This window comes from Oryx dammah, unplaced genomic scaffold (genome assembly GCF_014754425.2).
Source record: "Oryx dammah isolate SB20612 unplaced genomic scaffold, SCBI_Odam_1.1 HiC_scaffold_23, whole genome shotgun sequence".
Classification (NCBI taxonomy): Eukaryota; Metazoa; Chordata; class Mammalia; order Artiodactyla; family Bovidae; genus Oryx; species Oryx dammah.
In genome coordinates, this window is record NW_024070207.1 from 65,535,996 (window position 1) to 65,546,898 (window position 10,903).

Here is a 10,903-nt window from a genome sequence, read left to right on the forward strand (position 1 = left end):
CAGAGAAATTTGCCCCAGTGTCCAAAGTAAAATCAACTGATTGGCCCCCACAGTTATTAATACTTGGGGTTCCTCAGGTGTAATTAGGATGGGAGCTTGTGTGGGGACCCCTGGGCACCTTCAGTCCCAATTGCCTTGAGAGTCCAACCCCTGGGACCTCATGTCTCAGAGGGCAGTCTCTCCTCAGATGTGGTCCTTTACAGACCAGACATGGAGCAGGGTTAGCTTAGATGGCCCTCCTTTCCATAGTAATAACAAGTAAATCCCTTTTCACCTGGGTCCCTCTGGGCATTTTTCCTCAGGCTGTTTTAGAGTGGATCTAACAGCCATGCTGAGGCTTCAGTCTTTGCCTGGTTCTTTTTTGCCTTTTATTTTCCTCCTCATATTCTCTATCATAATATACTGTCTGAGCCAGCTGCAACAGTTTTTCTAAAGACTGATTCAGTCCAAACGCCTGTTTTAGTAGCTTACAGCAGATAGCTGGAGCCAATTGAGTGATAAATCTATCTTTGAAGATTATTTCTCCCTCTGAATTTTCAGAATCAATGACAATAAACTTGTGGAGAACCTTCAGTCTATTTGGAATTTACTAGGAAGAGTCTGACACGACTGAGTGACTTCCCTTTGACTTTTCACTTTCATGCATTGGAGAAGGAAATGGCAACCCACTCCAGTGTTATTGCCTGGAGAATCCCAGGGACAGAGGAGCCTGGTGGGCTGCCGTCTATGGGGTCGCCCAGAGTCAGACACGACTGAAGCGACTTAGCAGCAGTAGCAGCAGGAGTTTATCCCTGTTCTATGTCAGCCAACTTAGCATAATTTTAAAGTCTTAGTGTGCACTCGCTTGAGTCCTTTAACAATACATCTGACAAAGTGGCTCTGTTATGGAAACTGCTTGACTCCCAGTAGGAAGGAGGGCTATTTCGTGTTCCCTCTTTCCCCTTGTCTCACAGTCAAGCCTTTCATCACCAAAAATAGTAACTTTCCCCGGAACTCAAGCTCTCGAGTCAGGAGTCAGCAGCGCCTGTCCCAAGACATACTTTACATCTCTCCAAGTAAGGTCAGGTCATAAAGTAAAGTTAGTCCTGTAGAGGCTTCTATGTACTTTTTGGATCCTCTAAATAGTCTCTACCACAATTGGGACTGCTTGAGTTTCTACTGAGACTGAGGTAACCTCTCCTGGAAGGGTGCCCTGATTCTCAGCCTGTTCAGTTGGGAGCCCTGGATATCGGGGCCAAGTAAGAGGACAGGCGGCAGCTGTAGGTTTCACACCCAAATCTGCACCCTTAGGACACAAGTCTGGCATATCTTGCAGAGAGATATAGAGCAACATATATGGCACTTATACCTATTTCTCTTGTTTTCTACAGAACTGGTATAATTGTAAAACAGTATTATAATTAAAAGACCCTTCAACTGGCCAGTGTTCCTCGTCTTCCAAAGGATACTGTGGCCATTAAGTATCACAGAAGATCAGGCGTGCCTTTTTTAAAATTTGGGGATCAAACTTGTCCCAGTTTTATTTTATTTTATTAATACATTTTAAAGGAGTGGTTCTGGAACTATTAGCTCCCATCTGTAAGCAAGAAAAAGCATCATCTACAGCTGTGGTTTTCTTTCTACTGGAGGCATCCCTCCCTGCTCTAGATGGGGGCATAGACAGACTTTCCACTTAAGCTTTCCTTTCCTGATTGGACTTAGTCTGTCCCTTACTGACGCAGGTGCCTTACTTGTCCCTCCCAGTTCTACCACTGAGGTGGGGTGGAGATGCATCAGAGGTAGACCTAATGGTATCCCAGATTGATTTTCAGTTTCTTACCACCAAGACCTCTGATTTGCCCTTTGTCTCTGATGCCACACAGGGTGGAGCAGAGTAGCTTTCTGGAATGTTTCCCAAGCTAGGTCTACTATGGGAAGCATCCATGTTCTATATGCCTATGGACATTCTTGAATACAGTCCTGACCACAGTAGAAGCAGTGAGTCATAAAGGGATGAACAACAACCAAGATGTCCCTTCTGAGTGTCACCACACCAGTATATGTGATAGCAAAAGAGGTTGGCCAGTGAGCAAAAAGTGATTTTTGCCCTCAAGCTACTAGGACCAATACTTCCAGTTCATTTCCACAGCTTCCACAAAAGAAATATCTAAGGAGTTGAGACAGAAGCCATTCAAGAGCTTTCTCTGGTCTGCTAAGAGCTAGCACTACCAAAGGAAGAAGCCTGTTGCACTTCCAATCTGACTAGATCCTGTGAAGAGCCTAAGCCACTCCATTTTGTCATTTTAGAGTTCTGAGGAAAGAGTCTTTGGAAATCCCCTGACCTCACCCCACCACCTGCGAGCCAATCAGATCCCAGATTAGGATCTCCTGACTTTACGTTCAGGACTTATGACCTGCCCGGGAAATTCGAATTAAGCCCGGAAAATGGGAACCAATTAGAACCCGTGGCCAGCCCGGGAAATGAAAACCAATCAGAACCCAACACCTAACCCTTCCACAGAAGGTAACCAATTAGACATCTCCCAACCCGGAAACTCCTGTTTTTTTGAAATTTTCGCTTGAGAATACCCTATATAAGCAATGTAACCCAGAGTTCGGGGCTCCTCTCCTTGGCCACTGTATTGGTAAAGGTGGGAGCCCCAGCTCGAGCTTGGTAATAAAAACTCTCATGCTTTTGCATCGGATATCGGCTCCCTGGTGGTCATTGAAGGATTTCGCGAATTGGGCATAACATTTGGGGGCTTGTCCAGGATCTCCCATTGGCCCCACAGGGAAACAGATCCAGAGAGTTATCCGCAGCCGGTAAGCTCCTCTCTGTCTCTTTGTTTCTGACAAGGCCTATTTTCTGAGACCAGTACATGACTCAGGCAGATGTGCTGACAGGTCACTGGTGCAGGTCATTGGGAGATGTCCCTGGACCCTTCGGAGGGGACAGAGTACCCCTGTTCTCTGTAGACGATAGCGGGTCGCTCCCGCTGAATGGCCGGAGGCCGTCATCTTATTTCAGTTTTGCCTCCGGACTCCTGGAGATCTGTATCTTCTGTCTCTCTGTCTGTCTGTGTGGCTATCTGTACTGTCTGTGTTAATTTACCAACATCTGACTGATCTAGGAACGATGGGGCAAAGTCAATCTAATCCTACCCCTCTATCCCTGATCACTGACCATTTTAAGGAGGTCAAGATGTGCACACGTGACCTCAGTGTGGAAATTAAGAAAGATAAATTGATCACTTTTTGCAGCATGGAATGGCCAACCTTCCACATGGGATGGCCCCCAGAGGGCACCTTTGACTTGGAAACCATGCACTGAGTCCGAGACATCATCTTTCAGCCACGGAGCGGGCACCCTGACCAAGTTCCCTATGTCATAGTGTGGGAAAATCTCATATTGTGCCCCCCTCCATGGGTAAAACCTTTCTTGCCTCAACAGGGATTCTCCACCGCGCAGGTACTGGTGACACATGTAGGAAAGAACCTGAAAGATCCCAAGGAACCTGAACCAATGGCGCCGCTGTACCCCATTTTACAAGGGGGAACAGAGGAAGAACTTTTCTTCCCACACCCTTACCAACCCCTCAAGCCACCACGGGCCCCTGCTATCCCTCCACCTAGGGCCGACGCATCAGAAGGGGGGCCCACACAAAATACTCGCCATAGGTGAGCCATGTCTCCGGCGGGGCCGGTAGACTCAACTGTTGCCCTCCCTTTACAAGCGGCTGGTCCCCCTGATGAGGAAGGGAACCAACCTCATCAATACTGGCCCTTCTCTACCAGTGACCTATATAACTGGAGGTCACAGAATGCTAAGTTTTCAGATAACCCTAGAGATCTAACTAACCTTCTAGAAACTGTGCTTTTTACTCATCAGCCCGCCTGGGACGACTGCCAACAGCTGCTCCAGATTCTCTTCACCACGGAAGAGAGAGAGAGAATACAGAATGAGGCCCGTAAAAGGGTCCCAGGGGCAAATGGAGAACCCACCACTAATATAGATGAAATTAACACCTCTTTTCCTTTATCGTGACCTGACTGAGATTACAATATGGCACAAGGTAAGGAGAGGCTCCGGGTCTACTGCTGGACTCTGTTGGGGCTCAAGGCAGCTGCATGGAAACCCACTAACCTAGCTAGAGTAGGAGATGTCCAACAAGGCCTCACTGAGAGTCCATCTGCTTATGTGGAAAGGCTGATGGAGGCCTTTAGACAATACACCCCCATGGACCCAGAAGCAGAAGGCACTCAGGCTGCTTTGATAATGCATTTTGTCAACCAGGTGGCTCCAGACATCAGGAAAAAGTTACAAAAACTAGAACACCTGGGTGAAAAGAGTATCCAGGATTTAATAATAGTGGCAGAAAGGGTCTACAATACTCGAGAGACCCCTGAGGAAAAACAAGCTAAGGCAGCAGACCGCTAGACCTGCAATATGGCATGCATCCTGCTAGTGGCAACAGTTCCTGATTTGGGAGAAAGGGAGCACCAGCTGCGCTGCCTAGCAGCTGAAGATAAGAGCCGCCCCCGTATGCGACCAGCATTAGGAAAGAACCAATGCGCCTATTGTAAGGAGGAAGGACACTGGACCAAAGAATGCCCTAAGAAAAAGAAGGGACCACAAAAGACCCCTATCCTGGCCGTCGATGAAATGAGCAACTAGGGGAGACAGGGTTTGGCGCCCCTCCCCGAACCCAGGGTAACCCTAAGAGTGGAGGGGACCCCAACTGACTTCCTTGTCAACACAAGGGCTCAATATTCAGTTTGGCTGGAGCCCCAAGGGAAACTGGCTGGAAAGACTTCATGGATGCAGGGGGCCACTGGGATGAAACAATATCAATGGACCACCCGAAAATCGGTGGATTTGGGCACAGGCCAGGTATCCCACTCCTTTATGGTCATCCCAGAATGCCCCTTCCCACTGTTGGGAAGAGACTTGTTAACCAAGATGGGAGCTCAAATTCACTTCCTCCCAGGAGAAACTAAAATACTTGATCAGGTGGGCAGGCCGATTCAAGTACTGACAATTCAATTAGAGGAGGAATATCAGCTGCACCAAAAACTGACCCTTCCCCATACGAACATCCAGGAGTGGCTAGATGAATTCCCTGAAGCATGGCCTGAGACAGGGGGAACCGGCTTGGCGAGGCACCACCCTCCTATATATATAGATCTCAAGCCAGGGGCCGATCCCGTCTGAGTCAGAAAATATCCTATGACCTTAGAGGCCTGACAGGGAATCAGCCCCCATATCCGCAGGCTCCTAGCCCAGAAAATCTTGAGACCCTGTCAGTCGGTGTGGAACACTCCCCTGCTCCCTGTTGAAAAACCAAATTCTCATGACTATCGGCCAGTACAGGACCTGCGGGAAGTTAACTGCTGAGTTCTAGATATTCATCCTATGGTGCCAAACCCATACAACCTCTTGAGCTTGCTCCCGCCAGATCATCACTGGTATATGGTCCTAGATCTAAAAGACGCTTTCTTTAGTCTATCCCTGGCGCCCAAGAGCAAGGAGCTTTTTGCCTTTGAGTGGTCTGACCTGGAAGAGGGGATCAACGGACAGCTGACCTGGACGCGACTGCCACAGGGATTTAAAAATTCTCCCACCATCTTCGATGAGGCCCTCCATGAAGACCTGGGTGAGTTTAGACAACAGCACCCCCAACTAACCTTGTTGCAATATGTAGATGACCTCTTAATTGCAGCAAAAGACCAACAGACTTGCCTCATGGGCACCCGAGAACTATTGTGGACCCTAAAGGCTCAGATATGCCAACCAGAGGTCACCTACTTAGGGTATGTGTTAAAAGAAGGGCAGAGGTGGCTGTCAGAGGCATGAAAGGAGACGGTACTCAAAATACCGACCCCAGACTCACCTTGAAGGGTGAGAGAATTCTTGGGGTCTGCTGGCTTCTGCCATCTTTGGATTCCAAACTATGCGGAACTGGCTAAACCCTTATATGAAGCCACCAAAAGTACCACCCCTTTCAGCTGGATAGAACAGATGCAGGCCGCCTTCAAAACTATTAAAATAGCTCTGCTGTCAGCCCCCACCCTAGGGTTGCCTGACGTCACAAAACCCTTTCTCCTGTATGTGGGTGAAAAACAAGGAGTAGCAAAAGGGGTGCTGATGCAATATTTGGAACCTTGGAGATGGCCAGTGGCCTACTTGTCTAAACGCCTAGACCCCGTAGCATCAGGCTGGCCCCCATGCCTCCGCATGATTGCGGCAGTGGCCCTAATGGTCAAAGATGCAGACAAACTGACACTAGGGCAGGAGTTACATATTACTGCCCCCCATGCCATTGAGGGCATACTGGAACAACCCCCAGATAGATGGATCAGCAACGCTCGGCTGACCCACTACCAGGGACTACTGCTAAACCCCTCCAGAATCATCTTTCTACTGCCTCCTGCTCTCAATCTGGCTACGTTACTTCCTAACCCGGACTCGGAATCCCCAATCCATGACTGCAGCGACATACTAGCCCAGGTGCCTGGGACGTGAGAGGACTTGCAAGATCGCCTCCTGGCGAATGCTGAGGTCATCTGGTATATGGACGGGAGCAGTTTCATTCGAGATGGACTCAGGTATGCGGGGGCGGCTGTAACCACGGAAACCCAAATTGTGTGGGCAGAAGCACTACCTCCGGGTACTTCGGCTCAAAGGGCTGAACTAATCGCCCTAACAAAAGCCCTCCAGTTGGGAAAGGACAAAAAGCTTAACATCATTACCAATAGCTGATATGCCTTTGCTACTGCCCACATACACGGGGCCATCTACAGAGAGAGGGGACTCCTCACAGCCGAGGGTAAGATGATTAAAAACAAAGAAGAAATAAAAGCTCTCCTCTCAGCATTATGACTTCCTAAAAAACTAACCATAATACACTGCCCGGGGCACCAGAAGCCAGACACCCTGATCTCAAGGGGAAACAACCTGGTGGACAGGGCAGCCAGGGATGCAGCCCAGAATACCATGATAGAGGCCACTCTTCAGCTGCCTGACCCTGGGAGCCCTATTCTGCTAGCTTTGCCCAATTACTCAACAAGAGACTTAGACTGGATAAAAAACCTGCCTATGGCCCGACAGTTGGCCGGATGGTGGAGAGCAGCAGACAGCTCTCTAATCTTCCCAGAAGAACTAGGAAAACAAGTATTACTAAAAGTGTATCATGCCACTCACCTGGGAACCCGCAAGATGCAAGACCTGATTAGACATGCCAAGATTACCATGAAAGATGTCAGGATGATAATAGGAGACATTGTATCAAACTGCAAAGCATGCCAGCTCATGAACGCTGTCCCTCATCTGGCCAACCAAGGAATTAGAGAACAGGGGACAAGACCAGGAGCTTACTGGGAGGTGGACTTCACTGAGGTAAAACCGGGTAAATATGGATACAAATACCTGTTGGTGTTCATAGATACCTTCTCAGGGTGGGTAGAAGCTTTCCTTACCAAGAGAGAAACAGCACAGGTGGCGGCCAAAAAGCTGATTGAAGACATCTTGCCATGGTTCAGGTTTCCAGCACAGGTGGGGTCAGATAATGGGCCAGCCTTCATGTCTCAGGTAAGCCAGGGTGTAGCCCGGGCTTTGGGGGCTAGATGGAAGCTGCACTGTGCCTATAGGCCCCAGAGCTCAGGGCAAGTGGAAAGGATGAATAGGGCGCTTAAAGAGACATTAACAAAACTAGTTGCTGAGACTGGCGGGGACTGGGTGGCTCTCCTCCCCTTTGCCCTGTACCGGGTGCGGAACTCACCCTACCAACTGGGACTCACCCCTTTTGAAATCATGTATGGGATACCTCCCGCCAAAGAATTGATGATTTTGAACTGTGGTGTTGGAGAAGACTCTTGAGAGTCCCTTGGACTGCAAGGAGATCCAACCAGTCCATTCTGAAGGAGATCAACCATGGGATTTCTTTGGAAAGAATGATGCTAAAGCTGAAACTCCAGTACTTTGGCCACCTCATGAGAAGAGTTGACTCATTGGAAAAGACTCTGATGCTGGGAGGGATTGGGGGCAGGAGGAGAAGGGGACAACCGAGGATGAGATGGCTGGATGGCATCACTGACTCGATGGACATGAGTCTGAGTGAACTCCAGGAGATGGTGATGAACAGGGAGGCCTGGCGTGCTGTGATTCATGGGGTCGCAAAGAGTCAGACATCACTGAGTGACTGAACTGAACTGAACTGAACCCCCAATAATCCCTAACCTAAAGGCAGAAGTGTTAAAAGAAATAGATGATCAGAAGTTGCTTTTTTGTCTCCAGTCCTTACAATACTCCCACAGGGACACATGGAAGAGGCTCAAAGCACTATATGAATCAGGCCCTCCACCTGAACCTCACTGCTACTGGCCAGGAGACTGGGTGTACGTGTGCCGTCATTGCCAAGAGACCCTAGAGCCTAGGTGGAAGGGACCCTTCCTTGTCGTCTTGACGACACCAACTGCTCTCAAAGTTGACGGCATCTCTGCTTGGGTCCACTACACCCACACACGGCCTGCAGACCTGTTCGTCTTACAAAAAGAGTTCCTCCCCCAGTGGAAGGCCAAATTGGACAAAACTAACCCACTCAAGCTAAAACTGCAAAGACAACAAAAGTAGGTAAAATGGCTACCTGGCTACTCCTGGTGCCCTCCCTCCTAGACTGGAAGGCTTTAGGTGTGGCCCAGGACCGAAATTCACACCAACCTTTTAAAGTAACCTGGAAACTACGAAATGGAGAGACATACGAGGTGCTGAACCAGACGACTGCCACGTACCCTGTAAACACATGGTGGCCCGACTTATACTTCCACCAGGTCCCAATATACAGCTCTGCCAGTGGCCCCCTTAGCGGAAGAAAATATAGAGCTGGTTACAGACCCATGATTGGGTCTGTCCTTGGTCCTTGAGAAGGGGGGAATGAAGAGCCTAAGCCACTCCATTTTGCCATTTTAGAGTTCTGAGGAAAGAGTCTTTGGAAATCCCCTGACCTCACCCCACCACCTGCGAGCCAATCAGATCCCAGATTAGGATCTCCTGACTTTACGTTCAGGACTTTTGACCTGCCCGGGAAATTCGAATTAAGTCTGGGAAATGGGAACCAATTAGAACCCGTGGCCAGCCCGGGAAATGAAAACCAATCAGAACCCAACACCTAACTCTTCCACAGAAGGTAACCAATTAGACATCTCCCAACCTGGAAACTCCTGTTTTTTTTTTAATTTTTTGTGTGAGAATACCCTATATAAGCAATGTAACCCAGAGTTCGGGGCTCCTCTTCTTAGCCACTGTGTTGGTAAAGGTGGGAGCCCCAGCTCAAGCTTGGTAATAAAAACTCTCTTGCTTTTGCATCGGATATCGGCTCCCTGGTGGTCATTGGGAGATTTCGTGACTTGGGCATAACACCTGCAATGCCCTATCTGTGTCCTTAAACACCGAATCGTCACCAGCAATGCTTGTATCCACACAGATCAGAAGCACAACCACAACAAAGATTCACTTTCAGATTGGAGGCCCTTGAGGCAGACAGCTAAGAGAGTGACCTCTAGCCTAAGAGACGTTCCTAAAGCTAGAGCTCCACTTCACTCCCAAACATGCTCTTGCAACTTTCGGTTCCTAGCAAGGCTAGGTGCTTCCATACAGGGGATCTAAGTAAAAGTACACATTAACGGCATCGGTCACCAGTCCCTAGTGAGTCTATGAGTCGAAAGAGTAGGTTAGTAGTTCTAATTCCCCACGCAATTATGAAGTGGTCAAAGAGACCAGTAAAAGGAGACTGAGAAAAGAAAATTCAGTCCACATGCTTTGCCCATTTCTGGCCTCTCCCTCCACAAGGATATTGGGTGTCTCTTGGCATTGGCAGGTCGGTATAAAGTCCCCAACAAGGATCCCCTTTCTGGGACAGCCTTCAGTCATCACAAGGCACCATGAAACCACAGAGCAGGGCTCATCACTTGCTTTGAGCAGGGCATGTCATTCATTCACACAAACATACTATAGAGTTAGTAAAGCAAAGCAGAAAACATGTATACTGAGAAAGCAGAGAGGCTAGAGCTCTGAGTGTTCTTACCTTGTCCTGAAGATCCTGGATGAGCCCCCAAGATGATAACTTATGGTGAATGATATTGGATTTGTGATCTCCAAAGAAGAAGACTTAGCTTTGGAACCAGGGACCAGGCTTGATCGTTCAAGAGCTTTTGTATACCAGTTTTATTAAAGTGAAAGGGGACAGAGAAAGCGTCTGGCATAGACATCAGAAGGGGGATAGAGAGTGCCCCCCCCCACTAGTTTTAGCAAGGGAGCGATATACTTTTTAAACTGGTTATTACAATAAATCAAAAGAATGTCTCAAAGTTGTAAAGATCTTACTAGACCCACTGCCATAATATACATTTTAAAATAACAGGATTATTCAGAAAGTGCTCAAGGAGAAACTTGTCCTCAAACAGGATACATTGTTTTTATATAATCTTTACTAAGACTAAGGCATGTAGGAAAAAAAACCAAAAACAAAAACCTTTGTCCTTTCCTCCTCCTTGAGAATTCCAAACACTTATTTCCTGTTCAAGAGCCTCAGACCTTTCTCCTCATCCATGGGGACCCCGGACTTCTTATCAACCTGCCTAGGAATTGACTCTCTCAAGGCCACCATCACCCTGATACCAAAACCAAACAAATATACCACATTGGGGGCGGTCCTAAGATGGCAGAGGAATAGGACAGGGAGACCACTTTCTCCCCCGCAAATTCACTGAAAGAACATTTGAAAGCTGAGCAAATTCCACAAAACAACTTCTGAATTCTGGTAGAGGATACCAGGCACCCAGAAAGGCATCCCATTGTCTTTGAAATGAGGTAGGACAATCTATAAAAGATAAAAAGAGAAACAAAAGAGTTAGGGATGGAGACCCATCC

The 10,903-nt window shown here is 48.1% G+C and overlaps 1 pseudogene; it reads left to right on the forward strand.

The window, feature by feature from the left end:
- Positions 1-4,426: 4,426 nt before the first annotated feature.
- On the forward strand, positions 4,427-8,608 carry LOC120881619 (annotated as a pseudogene).
- Positions 8,609-10,903: the final 2,295 nt, after the last annotated feature.